Source organism: Centruroides sculpturatus, unplaced genomic scaffold (assembly GCF_000671375.1).
Source record: "Centruroides sculpturatus isolate CEXI.00-Female unplaced genomic scaffold, Cexi_2.0 scaffold760, whole genome shotgun sequence".
Taxonomy (NCBI): domain Eukaryota; kingdom Metazoa; phylum Arthropoda; class Arachnida; order Scorpiones; family Buthidae; genus Centruroides; species Centruroides sculpturatus.
The window spans coordinates 203,726-216,819 of NW_019384943.1; the positions used below are offsets into that span (position 1 = coordinate 203,726).

Genomic DNA, 13,094 nt, shown 5'->3' on the forward strand with positions numbered 1-13,094 from the left:
AAAAAAAAAACATAAGATGTAGATCAAACTACTACGATTTTTTTCATGTAACTTATAAAATAACCCCCCTGTAACAAAGATTTTTTTTCCTTAGTACAATAAAGCTTTGATTGATATCTTACTAAGCTCTTAAATAATAAATCATCCAACACCTGATGCTGAGAAAAACGTTTATTTAAAGAAACATTAACGTTTTTTGACCTAATATAATACGTTCGAGAATACTTGCATTTGAAGATGGCCTATGGAAAACGTTAATGTTCTTTTTCAATAAACCTTTTTCTCAGCATCAGGTGTTGGGTGATTTGAATATATTAACGTTTTTCCCGCGAAAAACAATAAAATAGTCGATTAGGTACATTAGCTGACAGCTAACAAGTTATACTCTGTATGGGTAGGAGTAATCTGCAATGATATCGATAAGAATGAGGATAGATGGAGAATGAGCTCCGTATAATACTATAGATAATAAATAGATCTCTCAATCAGGTCGAATTCGAACCCCAGTCGATCTCTAATATCTTATAGTGAAAATTTCTGATAGACAATATAATATGAAACAGGTTAGTAGTCTTTCTTAAAACCATAGAATAGATACATTCTATCAATACACTGAGTTCATTCCATAATATGCATTATTTAAAATGGTGGTTAAAAAGAATATGAAAAATTTAGCAGCAAGAGTTGCGTAACTTTCCTGGCTGTTATAAAAGTTTTTTTTTAAATAAAAACGCATATTATTAAGCAAAAATAAAATTGTATGGGACACCATTGTTATCAGATTTTGTTATAAAAACATTTTATATTTTTAATTACTATAAAATGGCAAAAAGCTTAATTTTTACTTTACCGGTTGTTATATATAAACAGACGAAAACTATGGTAATCGGTCAAAAAATGGCCTCCCAAAGTTTTTAATTTTTGGACTTGGAAACTCAAAACATTGAGAAACGCAAAAAAAAAAAAAAATTGGAGGGTGTTTTCTCTATGTATGGATTATGGTGTGTACCCCGGGTACGTTTTTGTTCATCCACTTCGAAGTTTAATAATTCCCGTCTCTTTAGTCGAAAATTTCAGAAATTTTGCAGGATGGTATGCGAATTAGCAGTATTGATTCTATCAAATTTTGGTGGTTAAGGGTCGAGGGAATGGGGAGATAGAGGGAAGTCGTGTGTGGTATCTCGAGGGGGTTTGGACTTAATGAAGATTTCACTCGTTATTAGCATTTACTAATTTAAAAAAAAATAAAACTCAAGACATTCAACAAACATTTTCAGTAGTGATAAAGTTTTCATATATAATTTCATCCCTCGAGTATTCCTTTCGTAAGATTCTTCGAAAACACTTCATTATATATTATTTACGATTTTATACTTTTGTTAACGAGCAGCACCAAACATGATTAAAATAAATAACATTCAAATAAATTCAAGTATATAATTTTTATTTATATAATAATTATTTTTTAGTAAAGTTTTAGAAGAAATTACACACAAATATATTACTTTTAGAAATGTTTTCTATCCTTTTTAATCAAATTATTGTCTCTCAGATATTTAATTTAAGTGATTAAATTATATGAGTCCACATAAAATAAATGCAATTTAGTTTTAAAGATTAAAAATTTGATTACTATTTATACATAACTTGTTCAGATTTTTCCGTCGGTAAAAGGTATTTTAATAACTAATTTTATTACTTAATGTGAAAAAGACAAAGAATTGAAGACACTATATATTATAATTAAGAACAATTGAACGTGATCTATACGAAGAGAATTTAGAATGTTTCAGGTTCTTTTTATTGTATTCATTACTTATAATACTAATCGTGTACATAAAAGATGCCAACAGTATTTGAATACTGTTAAATGAATCATTGCATTCAAGTAATAGAATAACACTTGAATAAAGATTTGATTCTCATAGAAAATCTTTCTATCTTGCTAGGAGGCACTCCCTTTGGCATATCATCCACGTGTTGATTTGTCTTATTCCATCAATTCATTCCAATTCACAAACCAAAAATTGGGTCTTTACTTTACAGTATACCAATTTAACACTTAACAAAGAAATCCGTTTTTTAATCCAGAGATTTTAATTTGTAACCTCATAATCCTTTTCTTACTTACTGTACAGTACATGATCCTTTTTTCTTACTTACACTACTCACTTTTGACTTAACAACGTAATAATTTAAACGGTAATTTAAAGATAACTGTTAAATAAATTACTTAACATAGAAAAAATTAAAGAAAAATGCAGCAAACGAAAATTTATAATGAATAATAATATCGAATAATTTGTAAAAATCATTTTAAGAAGAAAAATTTGATATCTTTACAGAATTATAATGAAGATAACGTTACATTTTTAATGAAAATTGTAATAAGTTTCGTAGTGACTAAAATTACACCACAAAAATACGCCATTAAAGATATTTTCTGAGATATTCTAAGTTTAAAATTCTAAAATTATAGATGATTTAATACATATAACCCTTAATTTACACGGTAGATTGGTTCCGTGTAAATCGAAATTGTATAAAACGAGATTAACATTTATATGGAAAATGGCAAATAGTCACTTTAAAACTTATTCCTCCCTTTTTTTATTAATCGATAGAAACTAAACAATTCAATTGCGTCTTATATCATTATATTTATTATATATTTTTATATACAAACAATCTTTAAAACTTTATTAACATATAGGAAATTCCATCTCTTTGAACGTCGCTGCGAAGCAATTCCAACATCATAAATATAGTAAATAATATATTCAGTTAACTTTGTATACATTGATATAAGTCTATATTAGTATATTTAAAAAACCTTGTATATATATATATATATTTTAATACAGGTTTATATATATATAAACAAGGTTTTTTAAAAGGTTTTAATACTATATAATACAGTATATAATATAATGTAAGGATTTTTGTATTTATAAATTGAAACGTAATTAAGCCAATTTAATATAGAACATTTCGTAATTGTATTTCGTTCGTACCATTTTGATTTAGTAGGAATAAAGAAAAAATTATAGTAATACTTACAATCGAAGAAAATGATGCTACTTTTAGAGCTATTATAATGAAATATAATAGGATATGCTCGGACAGATAGATCTGTCACGAGATAAAAAAACCATATTTCTCAATAATATTATAAGAAGTGAAACATATCTGGCGACTTTGCAGAATGCGACACTCTTTATGTTATTGTCACACGATAATTCATCAGTTTTTATATAATTTTCAAAAATATATTATTTGAAATAGCCTATACTTTTATATAATACGTATATAAAATTTAAGATATCTTAAGAGATATATTTGAAGGAAGTTTAAATATGACATATATTTTTAACCACATTTATTTATATCTTGTACAATTTGACAACGAAATAAATTTCTAATAAAAAATTAATTAATACAGTTTTATCTTTTATTTTCATTCTTTCATTATTGTAATATTTGTTAATTTTTATTTTAAATTGAAATTTATTTCAATATTATTAAATTAAATATATTTATTCATAAATTTACGGATTTAGTTTTCAATCGATACAACTTAATTTATGTATTGATATCGTTATAAGAAATAAAAAAATATCAACATTCGTAATTTTAGAAAGGAATATTTTAAGATATTTGAATATGAGAGTTTTGACATAAGCTATTAACATGAGGGCAAACACTAAATTTAAGAAACCAATGCGGATAATTACGGACACACTTTCTTCAATTTTCGTCTACTGTAATACAGTTCCTTTCATCTCCAAAAAGACTTGAAGCTCTAAGAAAATATGTAAACAAATGTGAACAATAGCTCATATTTTGCTATCCATGAAGAAGTTTCTTTACCCTCAGTGAGATATGAGACTTAAATCCAGGATACTGGACCGGAAAACAGTCTTCTCGTTACAACAGTTCTACGTAGTATGGGTGCTGTATAACACTGATGTAGCATATTTTTAAATAGATTACATATCATTTTGATGTATAATCTGTTTAAAAATATGCTACAATAAAGTCTTAAATCAACTGGCCTGGGTGTGGCTGTGAGAAAAATCAACCGAATCGGATTAAAATGATTTTATATACATCGTTACAACAACTTAATGTATTAGATGTTTGAGAAATCAGTAGAATACTTCATCTTCTAATGCTGTCTTTCATATATCAGATTAAAGAGAAAAACTCACAAAATTTTCTCTTCCACTGAGACTGAGGATTGGCCATAGTTGATTTTTATTTTACTTGTAACGTTAGATCTGGTAATCCTCCCAACTTGCGACTATGATGCTCTTTCACAATTAATAACTTACCTATTCTAGGATTTACCTAATCGTAAATTTTTCAGATCACTAGAAAATATTCATTATCTGATATCACAAATTCTTCTTTGGTTTCTGGTTGAAGTTGTGAGAATATCGTTTTATGATTGACACGAGGAGGATTTACAATCGTCTTTTCCTGATTTACGCCGTATTGTATTTTTCCTTCTTTCTAAAAGTCATTTTCCAAAGGCAGTAGTAAAAAAAGATAAAACAAAATCAGAATACAACACTAAAAATAATACAATAATAACAATAAAATATAAATTAATAGTAATTTAATTTTTGAACTGACAGACGTAACACTGATTCTCTGGATCATATTACAACAAAACAAATAAATTCACTTGTGTTCTATCTAATCTAGTTTTTTTAATTAACTTGTATTTTCTGTAATTTTCCTTGTGTTGACATACGATAAATAACTAAATGATTTTGTTTCCAAACAAACAATCGAACTTTTGATTGCATTTATTCCTTTAAAACTTTGTTGCTGGAGATTTAAATAAATGAAGAAATAATTAGAATACCTTCTATTCATTTTATTAAAAGTATTTGAGCGTTTATATCAAATTTATTCTAACTTTAAAGTAATTAGTTTACCCTACTAAAAAGCTACTGAAAAATCTTCGTCGTAAATTTTGGTAATATAATAATTCTTTAATATTTTAATATATTTCAAAAATATCAAAAGAAATATAAAACATGTATTTAATTTTCATGAAAATTCTGAATGATCATAAATATAATTTCAAATGATTAATTTGTCTAATTATTCAGGATTAAAAAACATATCATGGACAGATACTTTAAGAGTTAACGTTGTATATCTGTGAAAGATGCAAATTAATAAACAAAATTTACTCAATTAATTAAAAACTATAAGAAATGCTCGTTTTAAAGAAATTTTAAAACTAATCTGTGGACTTAGTCCCCAGTAGTTGGACCAGACGTTGGTGTTACTTCTGAAATGGTCTCTCTCGACTGAGTTCTTACCACGTGATAGCACCAACACGTTCGAATGACAGACAATTAGGCTACCGATCGGTGATGAACTTCATCCTCGACACATGGAGAAACTTATATGTTGAATTGGATCGTCGAATACACGAGATCGCCCAAAAAAGAAAACAAAGGACAAATAAAATTTTGAAAGAACTGAAGAATATTCCAGGAGATTAGAAACAACAATAGAACTACATATTTCAGCAATCTACATATTTTTTAAGTAAATAAAGACTATTTGTAGATTAGAATAGCCCGGATATTAATAGTAAGAAAAAACAAAATGACCTATTTTCTCTGTACACATTTTTATGTATAGTACCTTCATATATCTCGATGTATTATATAATATTTTTATTAATATTTTTATTAATATAATAAATTTCAAATAGGCTACTACAATATATATATATATATTAAAGATTACAATAAAATTTCTGTTGAAATTTCAATTAAATTCCTAAACATTAAATATTACTCAATACGTACTTTCAAGTTAATTTATTGGTGTCAATGCAGTATAGCATGTAAAATAATTTAGAAAAACAACAAAACTTGTTAAAAATTTTGATTTTAAGTTGTTAATTCTGATGTAAATTGTATAAGTTTAAAAAGTTTTCTGTTTTAATATGAGTTTAGATTCATTTTTTTATAATTTATGAAAATAAACTTTTATAATTATTACAGAACTTAGAGAGAAATATTAAATTAACATAATCAAATTCCTCACGCTTTTAATATTGAGAAAATTTTTTAAAATATTAATAACTTTTATTTTGAAATATCTGATATGTAAAAGATAAAATATTAAAGGATTCTTTTAAGTAAATGAGTAATGAATTCTTTATGAATTCGATTTGTTACCTTCCTTAAACTTTAAAAATAATAGAAAATTAAAGCAATAATCATGATACGTTATAAATTTTCACCAGTGATTTAAACATTAAATGATTAATTATAATAAGAACAATAAATATTCTCTTATTTATTGATTTTATTGTGAATACTTCGAATATCATCAATAACATAATACAAAGTAGTATTAATACATTTAATTGAACCTGTTCGTATCATAAATGAATAGTATAATAAATGTATATTATTATTATTAACTTTAAATTATAAAATATTATATTTGGGGGTTCAGTCCAGGAATAAATACAAACTTAAAAACAGAAAGAACATCCTCCTCCTTCCAATAACTGGGTCAAAGACAATGAACAATGAACGAGAAGAAATTTAGCATGTAAAATTTACGTATTTAAATAAAAATGTAGTCTACACTGAATTATATCTCAATTATTCTGAGAAGTCAGAACAATTTATCATTTTCAGGACTTATTTATGTGTATTACAAACAGTATTCGAGTTCTCTCCACCGATCAATATAAAATATTTTCAACAAAGATGTTATAAAAAACAAAGAAATATTTAAAGTTTGTATTTTCTTTATTAAATTCTTTTCTCTATTCTGCAGTAATATTGCGCATATATGCTGTAATGTTATGATCTTTGAAGATATAAACTATTCACGTTTGAATTTAAGAGTAATGAATAAGTTTCAATAACATTATTAATAATGTATATTATACTGCAAATTTTCTCACGTAAACATTTATGTTTTCTATAGAAAACTGAATATAGAAATAAATTGTAATAGATGTTCGAATGCATAAAATAAAATGTATATTTTATTGTATAGTAAATAAATAAATAAATATATACCTTTATGATTGAATAAATGCAAACAAATGCACATTTATTTGCATGTATTCAGTCATAAAATTCTAGTTTTGTTACACATCGAAATCTACTTATCTTTGTACTTTTATAAAATCACATTTTTTAAAAAAATCTTTACATTTCTTTCCTTAAATTTAACAATAAAAGCTAATTTCCCTTATTATTCTCACTATTTTATAATTAGAAAGGTGATACCTTCTATATTTATTCTAGAAGAATATAAACTTAGGTAAATTTAAATATTCTCCTGAGCAGTATTTTCGAATTTCAAAAAAAATTTATTCTAACAATTTCTAAACTAATAAATTGATCAACCGTAGAGAAATATTATAAAAATGTTTATTCTTACTTTATTCATAAAAAAACAATTATAATTCAATGTATACAGCAATATATATTGTCAATAATGTGTGCTATACTTTTGCATGTGTTTAGGCGTTTCTATTGTAAAACAAGCTGGCCAGCTCATGTTTGTATTGTAAGAGAAACTAACCAGTTATTGTTTCTACTTTAAAGGAAACTATTAAGTACCTTTCGTTTTTATTTTTTTTAAAGTAGGCTGCCATGTGTACTTTTTCGAATGTAGAATAAATTAATAGATGATAAATATAATTTCAAATGATTAATTTGTCTAATTATTCAGGATTAAAAAACATATCATGGACAGATACTTTAAGAGTTAACGTTGTATATCTGTGAAAGATGCAAATTAATAAACAAAATTTACTCAATTAATTAAAAACTATAAGAAATGCTCGTTTTAAAGAAATTTTAAAACTAATCTGTGGACTTAGTCCCCAGTAGTTGGACCAGACGTTGGTGTTACTTCTGAAATGGTCTCTCTCGACTGAGTTCTTACCACGTGATAGCACCAACACGTTCGAATGACAGACAATTAGGCTACCGATCGGTGATGAACTTCATCCTCGACACATGGAGAAACTTATATGTTGAATTGAATCGTCGAATACACGAGATCGCCCAAAAAAGAAAACAAAGGACAAATAAAATTTTGAAAGAACTGAAGAATATTCCAGGAGATTAGAAACAACAATAGAACTACATATTTCAGCAATCTACATATTTTTTAAGTAAATAAAGACTATTTGTAGATTAGAATAGCCCGGATATTAATAGTAAGAAAAAACAAAATGACCTATTTTCTCTGTACACATTTTTATGTATAGTACCTTCATATATCTCGATGTATTATATAATATTTTTATTAATATTTTTATTAATATAATAAATTTCAAATAGGCTACTACAATATATATATNCAATAACATTATTAATAATGTATATTATACTGCAAATTTTCTCACGTAAACATTTATGTTTTCTATAGAAAACTGAATATAGAAATAAATTGTAATAGATGTTCGAATGCATAAAATAAAATGTATATTTTATTGTATAGTAAATAAATAAATAAATATATACCTTTATGATTGAATAAATGCAAACAAATGCACATTTATTTGCATGTATTCAGTCATAAAATTCTAGTTTTGTTACACATCGAAATCTACTTATCTTTGTACTTTTATAAAATCACATTTTTTAAAAAAATCTTTACATTTCTTTCCTTAAATTTAACAATAAAAGCTAATTTCCCTTATTATTCTCACTATTTTATAATTAGAAAGGTGATACCTTCTATATTTATTCTAGAAGAATATAAACTTAGGTAAATTTAAATATTCTCCTGAGCAGTATTTTCGAATTTCAAAAAAAATTTATTCTAACAATTTCTAAACTAATAAATTGATGAACCGTAGAGAAATATTATAAAAATGTTTATTCTTACTTTATTCATAAAAAACAATTATAATTCAATGTATACAGCAATATATATTGTCAATAATGTGTGCTATACTTTTGCATGTGTTTAGGCGTTTCTATTGTAAAACAAGCTGGCCAGCTCATGTTTGTATTGTAAGAGAAACTAACCAGTTATTGTTTCTACTTTAAAGGAAACTATTAAGTACCTTTCGTTTTTATTTTTTTTAAAGTAGGCTGCCATGTGTACTTTTTCGAATGTAGAATAAATTAATAGATGAAATTCAATTTTTTTTTTAAAATCGCATATTTATCAAATTATAATATTTATGGAAAATTTTAAATTATTAATTCTAAATTTTTGCTGTATATAAACAAGTCATATATATTTATGTAATAATAATATTAAATAATTGTACGGGGTAAGTTGGAATTTGCAACGAAATTAATTTATATTAAGTCATTTGTTGTTTTATACTATTGTCTGCTAAGAGAATAACAACTGCTGATTTAATGCGATTTATATTCATGTTTATGTCTTTAATTTTTGATTTAACTTAAATTATATATGTACTTTTAGCAAAATTAAACTTTCGAATGCAAATTCTATTTCCTATAAAATGAGATAAAAAAGTAATGATAAAATCACTTTATTGAATTGTAGAATGAACATTCTCTTGCATTCAAAGACAAATCATTAACAAAAATGCCATTAATTATTTTGTAATAAAATACTAAATTCAAATTAGCAATTCGTAATAATTAATATATTTAATACTTTGTAAAAATTCTGTTAATCGTTTCGTTAAATTTTATTTAACGAAACGATTAACAGAATTTTTTACAAAGAATTTTTAAATTTTATTTACAATTTGTTTTACTTTTTAACATTTAATAAATTATGAGAAAAATCGGTTAAAAGAATATAATTTACTAATTTATTTTATTATCGTTTAGCTATAGAAAGGCATTGTTTAACGCTTCAAAATCATTCAAGTATTTTAATATTAAACTTTGATATAATTAAATTGAATGGAATTTATTAACTCATACTCTGTTTTCCTATTTAGACAAGATCTTGAAATTTAGTTTCAATATTTCCTCTTAAATAAATTACATTATATTATAAATAACAATATACGTAACGTATATAAATTATAAGAATATTATAAAATGTAAAGAATTACAACAATGATAACAGCTTTTCTTTCGCTACTCACCTCCATCACGTAAAATGCAACGCGTAAAAAGAAGGATAGGTGTACTGTACTCATTACGATGAAGGTCGAGTGGGTCCCAAAGTAGCAATTAATATTTTGTTGCTTACTCCGAGCTTCGAACCTAGTTCAAAAGTCAGTTAGTACTTCAGTTTATACTCGTATGATGTCTTACGTGCACAAAAGAAGTCCCAGATGTACAGTTCTGATGATGGATTCTGTGGGTACTATATAGGCGAGATAGGGGTGAATAAGAAATCGCTGGTAAAGTGGTAAAAGTGTCTTTACATTACAAATTCTTTTTCGTGTTTAAATTTTACAAATGTCAGTACAAACAAATACATTCAAATTGTAGCTTATTTTAAACATCGTCGATGATCCGAGTTAATTAAGCAAAGTTTAAAGCATTTCTATAAATTAGCATATCAGTAACAATATGTAGATTGTTACCGATATAGAGTAACATATTATCTATATTACATACTCATTATCTTTGCTCATTTACACATAAATATATTGTTTACTTAATAAGATAATCAAAGTGTTATCTTATACAGTGAATAGATAAGGTTTTATTCTAATTTTTGATAAAACGGATTTGAAAAAGTTCTTAGTATTTTTTCATCATATGAAATTTAATTTCTTAGATTTTTAATTAAACAAAAATAATTAAATATAAATAACACATTTATAACCATCGAATAATTCAATTTTCTAAAAAAAAATAAATAAATAAAATATATAAATGAAATATTTTAACATTTCTTATGATTTTAATCATAGAAATTACAATTGCATTAAAGAATTAGATTTAGTGAAGGACATTTCTTCTGCATTTCATCTTACAACCAATATCAAGATCGCAGGATGAATTTTATATTTATTAAGTTTATTACGTTAAAAGTTAGTTATGTTATTAATTATTCAAAGGTTAGTTTCAAAATAACTGAAATTATACTCGTATTTTAATTATAATATATTACATAATTTCGAACTTTTATTATAATTAGTTATTTCAAAGACAATTATATTTTTTATTGTTTCAGTAGTTATGAATATGATAACTAAGGAAAGGAAAACAAAAAAAAAAAAATAATTACTAAGTTAAGAATATATAAATACATAAAAACTACAGTGTAGAATACAGTATAGAACCATAATAGTAATTGTACAACACAGTAATACAGTAATAGTAATAGAACAATAGAGTACAGGACGATAATACAGTAATAGCAGTGTATAAATATACAAAAACTAACATTCTGTGTTTTGAATTTTGCAGAAAATGTATATCTTTCATTCAAACTGACCTTTTAGGATATATATTTTTTTATGGAACTACTAACCTACTTGATTTTATTTGATAAAAGAATATTGATAACAATTAACGTAATGTATTGAAGGACTTAGCCAAGAATTATAAGAATTTGGCAAACTTTCAAACGAAATAAACGAAAATTCAGAAAATAAATTATCACTTTTACTGCTCCAAATATCAGAATTAAATCAATAAATTCGATTTATGTAATCTATTTTTATTATCTTAAATATTTTCTTGTTCTTCTGATAATACAAATATACAATTGTCGATTGTTAAAATTAAATTAAATTTAATTCCAATTTTAATTTCACAAATCATTATATTAATTGTTTCAAATTATAATTTTAATTGAATATAATTAATTTATTATTATTTTTAATAATAATTTAATAGTGAATTATATAAATATTAAAAGTGCATTAAAATTAGCTCCACAATCTTGATTTTTTAAAAATTATAATTTTATAAAGAAAATAAAATGAGATAATCCAATTAACTTTATTTTACAAAATGGGGATCGGAATTTAATTTCATTTTACTGTCAATAAAATTAATTAATTAATTCAATTTGTATCAATAATTAAGGAACTGCAAATCGAAACAAAATTACATCTGATCTTTTACATTTAAATTTCATCAAATGTTTCAAATGTTTTTAAATTATTAAAAGGTATTTAACAGATAATAATTATTTAAAACAAATAAAGTAAGTGTTAGAATTTATTTTATTTTAATCTCTTTCCTTTGTCTTATCTTAAAATGTGTTAAAAAGGAAATCAAATATGTAAATTTTTCCATTTTAGGGATGACATTTAATGTTTTAAATTAAAATTTGTTTTATTGCAGTTATTATAACGAGTAGATGATATGTATTATTCTAAATAGGGCTAAATACTATATGTTATTTACTACGGGGTACTTTATAAGTTACGCACCATAGGTAAACTGTAATGTAATGGGTTTTTCTACTGAAGCATCCTAATGGTCGCTGGCAGACCATTAGGAGGATCTCCATGAATACGCTTATGAAGAGAAGATCATATTTACCCATTAGAAGGTCAGAATCATACAGGCATGTCATGATGTGGCCCCTGCCATCTTGCAAAGTGTATGGAATGATTGAATCATACGTCTAGTGAAACAAGTTGACAATCACATGGAATATATTTTGTTTATGATTCGTGACTTATGGAGCACCATAGTTTTTCAGGTTTAAATCCTACAGATATAAGTAATAAATTATGATGTTATTAATTTTAAACATCTTTTTATTAAAAAAAGAAAGGCAGTAATTGTAAGTGGTACAAAAAGATATGTTTCCTTGTGGAAACTATCTTTCGACAAATTAAAAATAACGTTAAAATTACTATATTAGAAATCTAGAATAATCATCAGAATAAACTAAATAATTCCTTGTTCAATATTGTGAATGGGATTGGATTCGTTGTATACGGCAATGCGACACGTGGGCGATCTGCCGAGGAGGATGCCACCCGGGAGGACTTTCAAAGGCTCTTATTTAGGTGTTAAACTGCAAGAAACCCGAAAAAGTCCACGTGCATCTTGTTGGCGAAGCCCACGACCAATTAGCCCTGTTCAGTGGTTTTATCCACTCGACCACTCATCTATATCGTTAAATTACGTCGATTCAAATAACCTCGCGAAGATAATTCGTATAGCTCT

General features: G+C 25.1%; 1 pseudogene; it reads right to left on the minus strand.

Annotated features, from left to right (window-relative positions):
* The window catches only part of LOC111632160, a 35,763-nt pseudogene extending 25,664 nt beyond the window's left edge, over positions 1-10,099 (minus strand).
* Positions 10,100-13,094: the final 2,995 nt, after the last annotated feature.